An 11503-nucleotide genomic window follows, 5' to 3' on the forward strand; every position below is an offset into this window, starting at 1 on the left:
CACACACGCTGTCAACGCACTGCGACATGCCGTGTCTATAGCTTGCAGATCTGTTCTTTTGGGTAGGGCTGCGCTGCTTCTAGCCCTGGTTCAGAGCGTTAGTGAGTTCCCTCTAACGCCCTGGAAGACCCCTCGCTCTGCGCTTGTACAAGGAATTCCACTGCCCTGCGAGTGCTCAAGAGTAGTGAAAATAAACAAAACCATTTTGCTACTCACAGAAGCAAAGGCTGTTTTGTGTTGTTGAAAGTCTATTCTCGGAGGTGGGAAGCCTCTCAGCACCCCACCTACTCTGTAAAATACACTTTTTGGGCAGAAAATAAAATATGTCAGCGAGGGTTAATGGTAAGTTCAATTCTCCAGATCTGTAGAGGGCACTGTGGAGTAAATAAAAATAATTTCCGTCTCGCCGACTCCGTATTTCCGACTTCTGCCCAAAAAGTGTAGAAATTATCACTAATGCTCATGATAAAATGGTAAAAAAGCAAAAAAAAAAAAAATCATGCTAACTTTCCAGGACTAGAAAGCCTGCAGTTTCTACTAGGATTGCCCATCGATGATGTCACTGGTGGATTTCTGAACTGTCCACAGCCCTCCTCTGAGACTCAGATCCAGTAGACACAAATTGTGACATATTATAATGAGGATTAGTGAGGACCAATTATATGAAGATAGGTTGAAAACGGGTGAAGTCGTCCTTTATTGTAGAAACGTTATAAGACCCTGAACCTAAATCACTGCAGTGAATGACTGCCCTACATGACTTGATGGATATGGGAAGTCAAGACCCTCCCAAAAACTACAGGGTTGATAAAAGCAAAGGGAGCCTCTTATCCATATGTTTCCATGCCTGCAACGCATACCCCTCACAACTGGCCAACTTACTCACACTGCACCTGGGTATGATGTTCTGGATGACACAGGCTTCCACAGACAGGCCTTTTCCATGCAGGCCTTTTCAAGACAATTCCTGCTTCGTAAATTATGGAAAAAAAATGTTACAAATAATGCAAAAATGATTCATGGGACTTTGAAGATAACAGCACTTGATCCAGTCTCATGTATGGAACATATTTAAGTTTCTTCTTTCTATTTTTTAGTTCACTGTCTGCTGGAAAACTGCAGTGAAATGATTTGTGGTTTGTCAGAACATGTCTTTCCAAGTTCCCTTGCTTAACCATCGCTGTGTAGTTGTTGCTGATGATGAGACAAAAACATACTTAAAATACTGATGGTAGCACTTTATCTAGTTTCATGTACGGTACATACACATATATGGCTGAGATTTCAGTTCCTTCTTCCTTTGTCTCGACTGAAGAAGCCTGTCAAATGATTTGTGGTTTGTCATAAAGTGTCTTTTCAAGTTCCTTTTCTTCACCATCACTGCATAGTTGTTGCTGATGTGACAAATAGACCTACAAATTAATAAATCATATTTCCCAAACTGTATTGTCTCATTAGTTCTGGTTGACAAATTGCAGTAGCCTATAAACCGGTAACACCCCTGGACCATTGATATGCTGGCGTCTGGCATTTTGTTTTATAATGCAATTTTGGGGTGGGAAGGCCAACTTCACACTGCACCACATCCCTGACATGATGCTTTGGCGTTCACATTCAAATGAACAATCCTGAGCGTGATTGGACAGTGGATGTTTTTGTCTATAGGTTTTAAAAGGATCTTCGTGAACCACCAAAAAGCCCCTCGGGATCGACAGGTTGATATTAAATCCATGGTTGCCCACCTCTGCTTTACAACAACCGGTTGTTGGTGGTACATAGCAGGTCACTCACTACAGTAAGGCCTGGTGTACGAACAGTTTATGTGAGGCTTTAAAGCACCCTATCTAATGTCATTAGCACACTGTTACAGACATCCTATACTGACAGGTTGTTAATGACCGAGGCGATTGGGCTGTTTTAACAACTTTTTTTCCCCCTTGCCAATGTCTATCACAATGTTATGCCTTTGGCTGATACAGCTTAAAATGCTGTCTCATAAAAGGTGTGTGAAGGTGGTGGGTTTCATCCATACTTAGGCTACAGGCTAAAAACAGGCTTTACTGTTTATAGGTCACATACGAATAACAGAAAGAAATACGTACAGTATAGATAATACCGTGAATTGATACATTTAAATTGATATATTATTGTATCAATGCATTAATAATGTATTATTATGACCATACATAGACTGGTCACTGAGTGGTATTTGAGACAAAGTTAGCTATGGATTACAAACAGTGGGAAGCTCCCATGTGGGATCTATAGATTTAATTTGGTTTCAGGCTCATTATTGACATATTTATGTGTTTAAATCTTCTGTTGCTGCTGTGATTATTAATACAATTAGAGTGCTTTTGTTTTGATAATAGTTTGCATCTTTGATTGAGCCGAACTCAAAATAATGACAATTCTAGGTGTTGAAAGTAAGCCTGATCCGGCCCTGCTCTGACCTGGTGCAGTGGGCGCACGTACTGTACCACATTCACTGTATCACATTTCATATCTCACACCATATCCACTCCTGTAACTTTCACCAGCAAACTAATAATTATTGCGATACAGACTTTTGTCTTGTCGATACATATTGTCATATTTTAATATCACAATAATTTATGCCACCATATATTGTTACATCCCGGATGTCCCTGTTTTAAACTGATTGATAAATGAACACTATGAACTAACAGCATGTCATCAATAATAATCACATCAGACATGTTTCAATATTCAACATTTTGTATGTGTTACATGAAAGTAGGCTACATGCCACTATAATACCAATATACATGTAATTCAATACTGAACAATATCGCCTTGTATGTCCAAATGTCAACTTTTTATCTTTTTTCGTCATTTAATGCCCTACTTTATCATAAGAGTGTCAAGCAAAAGTAGCGAAAATAGGCGATCTGCAAGCTCTCAATGCGTCGCATTGTGACGCATTGTGAGCTGGTAGATCTTCTCTATTTTCACTATTTTTCAAAAATTCCGTTACATTTCCATAAAATGTATGGTTTTGGACATACAAGGTTTCCACACAATATGATATATGATATGACAAACACTGCAATGTAAAACATGTTTAAAGTATCAATAATAATCATATAAGACCTTCCACCATAATACCAACTTAATTATAAACAGAATGATAAATTATAAAATCAAATCAAATAATATCTATATCTGTCTGTCTGTCTGTCTGTCTGTCTGTCTGTCTGTCTGTCTGTCTGTCTGTCTGTCTGTCTGTAATACCAGATAATGTACTAGATAATATACCAGATAATTAATAGTAATGAATAAATAATCCCTTCTGATCACCATGAAGAGACCCTAATCAATACCAGATCAATATATTCAATAGGATCTTTATTGAACACTATCTATAGATCTATAGAGAGTGACAGATTTTCCCTGGTAACACATTCAGAGACTTATCATCAAAAGTTCTAATGAATGGAAAGAGCGTCTCGGTGAAAGTGTGTGTGAAGGTGTGTAGGTGTGTGTTTCTATCAGGATCAGAGAAGGACAGTTTTCCTCCGTCCCAGTCCAGCTGGACTCTGATCCTCAGGGGTTTCTGATTCACTGAGAGAACAGTGATAGGAGTGACTTTCCCGAATGCTTTGTATTGACCTTTAAACAACTCTAGCCTCCAGTATGCACCCTCTCTCTCTCCCTTTCTCTGGTAAGACTCTGCTAACACACCCAGAGCCCAATTTATATTGTCTCCAACCTCAACATCCCAGCTGTGAGACCCTGAGTTAAAGCCCTCAGAACCCAGAACATACTTATAGTGATCAAACCTCTCTGGGTTGTCAGGAAGCTGCTGTTTCTCTCCATGTTTCACAGCTCTCACACTGGTCAGATCATCAGACAGGGTGTATACTGGATGGGCAGTGTTGCGGTCCAGGATCACAGGAGTGTAGGAGACAATGTCCTTCATCTTGTCCCAGACTCTGAAGGTCAGGTTGCTCAGGTGTTTGGCCTCGTCTATCAGTGCTCCTGAGACTGGCTGTGGGTCCTGAGGGGTGAGCTGGACTCTTTCCATCGTGGACTTGTAGTTCTGCAGGAACGACACGTGGTTGCCGGCTCTCAGCTGGTCCTCGTCGGCTTGGATGGCATCTGAGAGGGACGCCATCTCTTTGTTCAGCTCCTCAATCCTCTCCTTTATCTCCTGACTCTTCAGTGTCTCTTCCTCCCTCACAGCAGAGATCCTGGCCTTCTCCTCCTTTTGCAGGAACTGACGAAGTTTCTTAAACCGTTCCTTAATCTTCATCGCTGTGTTCTGGGCCTGAACCTTGATGTGTTTTTCTGTTTGGTTGTAATTTGTTTGAACTTTATCAAAGACCTCCAGTTTCTTCTTTAAAGGCTTCAATGATTCCTGGACTTTCTGTTTACAATGCCCTGATGCTTCGTCTACAGGTAAGAACTTGTGTCCGGCGTGTTTTTCTGAGTCCCGACACACAAGACACGCCAGCTGTTCATCGTCCAGACAGAAGAGTCTGAACTTCTCCCTGTGTGCGCCACAGATGTCCTCTGAGCTCACCGATGAGGCGCTCAGGTTTTCACACAGGTTCTTCAACACCAAGTTTGTAGGAGGATTCTTAGTGGAGGATCTTTTTTTACAAACAGGACATTCCTTTGTTGCCCTTCCTCTCCAGCATTCCTGCAGACAGTCTTTACAGAAGCTGTGGCTGCACAACAGCAGAACAGGATGTTTAAAGATGTCACAGCACACGGGACAGGTGAGCTCCTCTTCTTGACGAGTCAAACGAGAATCCATTTTGTCTGCATTAACATTCCTTGTTCTGGAATGTTCACTGAGGCTTCTACACCAGGAATACTAGAGGAGGAAACAACAACAATAACATAATTAATTATGTTTAGAAATAGTAGATGTAGTAGTGGTAGCAACAGTAATACTAGTCTTTGTAATATTACCCATTTTTCTCAATCACTTGAAGGAGCACTTCACCCGTTTTTAACCTATTGTTATGTATTAGGTCCTCACTGATGCTTGTGATAAAATGGTATACCATTTTTGTCTACTCGTCTGTGTCTCAGAGGGTGGCTGTGGACATTTCAGAAACCCGCCTATCAGTCGATGGGGAATCCAAGTGAACAGAAACTGCAGGCTTTCTATTCCTGGAAAATGTACAATGCTATAATAGAAGCCATTGTTCTTGCATTAATGCATTTAGTTTTTTTAAATGACCAAACCTGCCTACCAATGATGTCAATGGTATGGTTTCTGCATTTGACCCAGCAAGTGTGCTAATCAGAGTGACCACATGGGGGAGCAGTTAGGTTCTTGCTCAGGGACACTTAAAGAGGTGTTATGACCCTAGACATAAAGGTAGACGCCTCCTCCGGCTCTGAGGCGTCTGTATCTCGGGTGCCATTTTGGAGAAAAATATCCTGTTATATTTTTATACAACTAGATTCTGCCAAGTCCCGGAAAAGACGCACTGTGATTGGCCAGTAGTCAGGAAGCTTGCCTTCCTCAAAATGGCGGCTGCGATACAGGTCGCTCCAATGAACTGCAGAGGCCAATGAGGTATCTAGGTTTCTATATCTATGGTTATGACGTACAAAAAAAGCTAATATTTTGATGATGTAACATTGGAAATGGCGTAAGCCAATGAAATTAATTTATTGCACTCATTTATTTATTTTCTGATATTTATTCCTGCACTGTATATTCTCTGTCTGTCGGTCGGTCTGAACTCCCCATTGCAATTAGAACTGCAGACTCACTCCCAATCTTCTGCCCTAATCTGAAGACTCACCTCTTCAGACTCCACCTCAGCCCGTAGCACTTGCTAAGCACACTTACTAAAATGTAACTTATAGTCAGGGGATATTAGCTGAAAGATTTCCAATCTTGGAATAAATTCCTTACCAAAACAAATCTTCACCAATGTGTTTGTAAAGGTGTCTACTGTCTAGTAACACATCTCACAAAGACTGAAATTCAGTTTCCCTAGGAGAATTTTTGACAGCTGCTGAAAGTTGGGGTAGGGCGCGCTCCCACCAAGAGTTGGCTGGCCGCTGTTTGCAGAATCTGCCAATGCATTGTCAATGCAAATGCGTTGATTCACGCAAGAGCAGATTTTTCCGCTAGTCGCGCAGACCTTGCGTTTATCTGCTCTCCGCGACTAAGCATAAAACTGCTGGAGGCAGGCGCTGATTTTCTCCCTCTGTCCAATCGGGTGAGTCGAAGGCGGACTGTCTCAAGACTCAGGAAGCAACATGGTGCTCAAGGCAGCAGGCACAGGCGGTGCGGGCAACGGGGAGGCTCCTGAAAGTGAGTGACAGGCGCGACACTCCCGTTTTTTAGAATCCACTGGCTGCAAAAAACTGTGGCCGCGCACAACCTGCGTTTAACAGCGGCCAGCCAACTCTTGGTGGGAGCGCGCCCGTACCCACCATTTCCCTGCATTTCCATGCAGGGCAAAAAAAATCAAATTTTAATTATGTTTCAAGTAGCATGTGAGGGGTCAAACTAGGGTGTTTTTATGATTCTGAATCCATTGCAAGCATTTGTTTTGCACCAAAACCACTCCTTGGGCTAAAAACAGCCCAATCTCAATGGGATTTTTACACAAAAAGTATACCTGGACAAGGATGGCTATGGCCGTTTTTAGCCCAAGGAGTGGTTTTGGTGCAAAACAAATGCTTGCAATGGATTCAACTTTACTCAGTATACTGTCGCCCTCCACAAACAAGACAGTAAAATGTTCAGACATGTAACATTGTAGTCTGTATGTGTATTCTGATGTAACATGGCCAAGATTTTAATAAAAGTTACTTCTTGAAACTCTAACCTCATTCTCTTTACAGTGCCTCAAAACACCGGACATTAAGACAATTGGCCAAAACACAATTTCACTTCTCATTGTGTTTGTAAAGAATGCAAAACACTAAATGCAGTTTTCATATTATTGTCTCTGTATTTCCCAAGATTGACACAGTTGTTCATTGCTTTCTGAATACTATGTACAATGAGCATTGTGTACAAAAGACATTATGGGTGATTGGAGTGAGTAACTAACTTCCCTTCACACAACTGAAGAATAATGGAAAATACATGCCGTAAATTTTATCCCACAGGTACAAAGTGTGAACACAATACTCACAAACATAGAAATGTGTAAAGTGTCGGCAGGAGGGAGAGGGGCACACAGAGGACTGATATTGATAATGCGGCACATTGTGAGCTTGTTGATTGGCTATTTAAAAAATATATATATATCTTTAGATGGGGGGGGACAAATACATGTTAATTTGGGGGTCCTGGACATGAAAATATTTGAGAACCACTGGTTTAAACAACATTAGGAAAAAAGCCTAATAAAAATAAGCAACTACACTTTAGAAACAAGCCCAAAAAACTACCAATATTAAAGTGACTTTATAGAAAAATATACTAATAACACACTAATGCACATTACAGCTCTGCATCACTGTAAACTTTGTCAGAGCATGCTGTGATTTTTTTTACATACAGCAACACTATTATGTACACAATCTTTTGCATGCAAAGTTTGCATTTTCCGTGTCAGGATTTACAGAATGATCATATGGCACTATACATTTGGTGAAATTGATCTAGCAATTAAATGACATAGTACATTTTAACGCATGTGGTAATCATTTTTATCGAGTTTCTTTTGCACAGATGGTCTATTGTTATGAGAAACGATTTAACTGTTTTGGGAATTTGACTCAGAGATTTGGGGATGAGTTTAGAGATTCAGGAAATGCATCCAAGCAATTGAGAAGAACTGCAAAATTGCTCAAGGCTGCACTTTTCTGTATGGCAGTGTACAGTGTAAATTTACTGTTTTTACTGTCAATTATTGACAGATCATGTCATTTTGTTACAGAAAAAAATAAAATAAACGATATTGTTTTACAGCAATGCATAGCACAAAGAAAAATAAAAGTGTCTACACCTCCTAATACTTACCTTCATTAATGAAAGTCAACATTCAGCTATTTATCAATTCAGGACACATAATACATTTAAAAAAATCTGATAGAAATGTATGGCAACTGTATAGGATATGCTGGGCAGATTGTTATAATTGATTCCAACCATTTTGCATGTAACGGTTTTTGCAATGAAGTAAAACTATTCAACATAGAACCAATAAACTACATTTTGATCAACATGACATAACTTAACAATGTAAGTTATTAGTAATGTGGAAACTGTTGACAATTGTACATTATAATTTGCCGTTTGTTCAGAAGAATGACACATCTTCTATGTGCAACTGAAAATATTTTGAGAATATCAATTCTGATCTGAGACCAAAAAAAAAGATTAAGTTAGATGTATTTTTGCCAGATGTAGTATGAGTAGTAGTTATAGAAGAAGTCGTTCTGTTTTTGAGTGAAGTATGATCTGTGGCTGTTCTTACCTCAGATTGTAGCAGTTACAAAGCTCTGTCTGTCTGTCTGTCTGTCTGTCTGTCTGTCTGTCTGTCTGTCTGTCTGTCTGTCTGTCTGTCTGTCTGTCTGTCTGTCTCTTTGTCTTACGGTCAATCTTCCACGTTATCCAACTACTCTGTCTATTAATGGATCTAATTATTGATCGATTTACTGATATTTGTCTCTCAGTTTGTTATAGTCACAAAGGCTATCTGGAGTGAATGTCAGTCTAGCAAACAGGAGTGACTGAACAAGGAAATGAACTTTGATTGATTATCTTGTGATTATCTTGTGATAGGTGTGTGTGTGTGTGTGTGTGTGTGTGTGTGTGTGTGTGTGTGTGTGTGTGTGTGTGTGTGTGTGTGTGTGTGTGTGTGTGTGTGTGTGTGTGTGTGTGTGTGTGTGTGTGTTGTCGTTAAGGCTCTAATTACGATAATTTCATGTTGTCAGCTGTATTGTAAGTGCATGTGACAATAAAACCCTTGAAGTTTGAACCTCTCCACACATGAATTAGCATATTATAGGCCTATTTGGTCCTACGGGGGAATTTCAGTTTTCAGCTTCATCCATCTGATTGCTGCTCACAGAGGAGCGCAGGGGTTAAGAATGTGCATAGTACACTACACAGGAGAATTTTGCATACTGTAGCCTATTCAAACAATAATACAAAAAGTATAATGTCATTATTCAGAGTTTGGATGCCATCCTTAACGTGTCCTTTATATAATTAGATGGCTTAATCCTACCAGTTCAAGACACCAGAACATAACACAAATTATACGTAGCTTGCAAGTTAGTTCTGGCAGATACACTCGAGAGGTTACATGCATGCTCATTCTATGTGGCTGTTTACAGCGTCATGCAAGATCCATACGTCATACACTGACGTGGCAATCAGCTGTCCAATTGGGCGGGTATTTAAGTCACTTGAATCAGGAGTTCCTTCCGCTTGTGTGTTCTGGTTTGTTGTCATGCGGCGTTTGCTCCAACCACCACCCCAGCACCACCTGTAGACTCTGCTAATAACAACCCCCATGGGGGGGTTGTTATTGTCTCCGCCAGGCCGAAAGGCATGGCGAGAGAGTATGTTTTACCCCTTGTCCGTCCGTCCGTGTGTGTGTGTGTGTGTGTGTGTGTGTGTGTCCATCTGCTAATCTCTGGCACCGTTGGCCCGGTCGCTGCGAAAATGTGCACACATTTTTTTACATGGCCCTGTTATAGCGCCACCAGGAGGCCGATTTGTGCAAAACCAATTTTTTTATATTACTCCTACAGATTTTATCCAAACATCACGCAAATCGGTACACAGTATCTCTATATTCATGTGATCAACACAGATCTGTCTGATTTTCCATATTCCATCCTGATTGGCTAAGGTTGGCTTCCAAAGTTTGCAGGATTTGTCCATTTTGAACTAAATGCCTCAAATCATGAACGCAGCTTGCGATTTCCGTGGAATTTCACACGCACATTCCCACTAGGCCGAGGAAGAAATGCCACTTGAACATTTTCAAATCAGCCTTATGGTGGCGCTATAAAAGGCCAATTTACGTTTTAAACTGTAACTGCACCTATCTGCGTGAAACTTTGCACGCATACTCCCTAGAGGCCAAGGAAAAACATCTGCCCTGCATTTTTCACATTAGCCTTTTTTAGCGCCACCAGGAGGCCGACTTATGTAAAACACATATTTTGAATTTAAGTTTCATATTTTATCCAAATTTCACGCAAATCGGTATACATGATCTCTATAGTCATGTGATCAAGATGGATCTGTTTGATTTTTCATATTCCATCCTGATTGGCTAACATTGACATCTAAAGTTTGCAGGAGTGGCCCGTTTTGAACAAAATGCCGCAAATCATGAACTCAGCAGTACGATGCGGTGGAACTTTGCACGCACATTCGCACTACGTTGAAGAACAAACGCCACCCTTTTAACATTGCCCTATTATAGCGCCAGCAGGAGGCCGATTTTTCTTTTTTATATTACTCCTACACATTTTGTCCAAACATCATGCACATCGGTACACATTATCTCTATAGACGAATCCACAGACGCGCTGCCTGTAGGCGGCCATTGCTGCGGTGTCGCGGTGCGGAGCGTTGACACCGCAGCTATCAGTGGATTCGTCTATAGTCAAGTGATCAAGATGGTTCCGTCCGATTTTTTATATTCCATCTTGATTGGCAAATTCTGAACATTGCTGGCCCACAATAACCTACCTGACCTGGCGGAGACCTGTGCTCCGAGGATCTATCTATCTCCCTGCTCTTAATGGTTTAATGATGGTTGTCTGAATTGTGCTGAGCAGGGAGAAAAAAATATAGCAGAGCCTGAACGCCAAGATAAAATATTACATCCACACTTGTATGATTCATTCAATAATATTGTCTCAATATATTGGGTCTATAATATTGGTTCAATCTATTCGTGAGTTATCTGACAGAACAAAGGTTCTTCAATACCTTGAATTTGCAAAGAAAAAACACAGAGGCCAACGTACTGGGTGCTCACAGGAGATAAAAAGTGTCTTAAAAGTGTATTGAAGGTGCTTCTAGGATCAGTGGGAATATAGACTTAAAAAGGAAGAGGAGATCTGAGCACTTAAAACATGTAAAAGAGAGGAAGTAAATTTAAAACAAGTTTTATCCTATAAAAATGCCAACATGTGTCGAACATTTTGATAGATAAAACTTGTTTTAACTTTACTTCCTCTACTACTCTACATCTTTTGAGTGCTCGCACCTATCAGAATGTTGTGAAGTTTCAAACTTTGAAAATTACCCGGTTAGACCTGGGTTCCTTGGATGCCAAGCCCATTTGCACAAAACTAGATTCAGCATTTTCTTCAAAACAAATATGTTTTGCTGATACTGTGCATTCTCCCTGGACTGTCAAGTGATAATCTTTTCATGTGATACATTTTTCATATTCCATTCCGATTGGCTATGATTGCCTTCCGAATTTTGTAGGAGGGGCCTATTTTACACAAAATTCCCCAAACCATGAATTCATCAACTCAAAATTGAAATCACACATTGAGGGGCCACTAAACAACA

Source organism: Gymnoscopelus braueri, assembly GCF_963280865.1.
Source record: "Gymnoscopelus braueri genome assembly, chromosome: 16".
NCBI lineage: Eukaryota > Metazoa > Chordata > Actinopteri > Myctophiformes > Myctophidae > Gymnoscopelus > Gymnoscopelus braueri.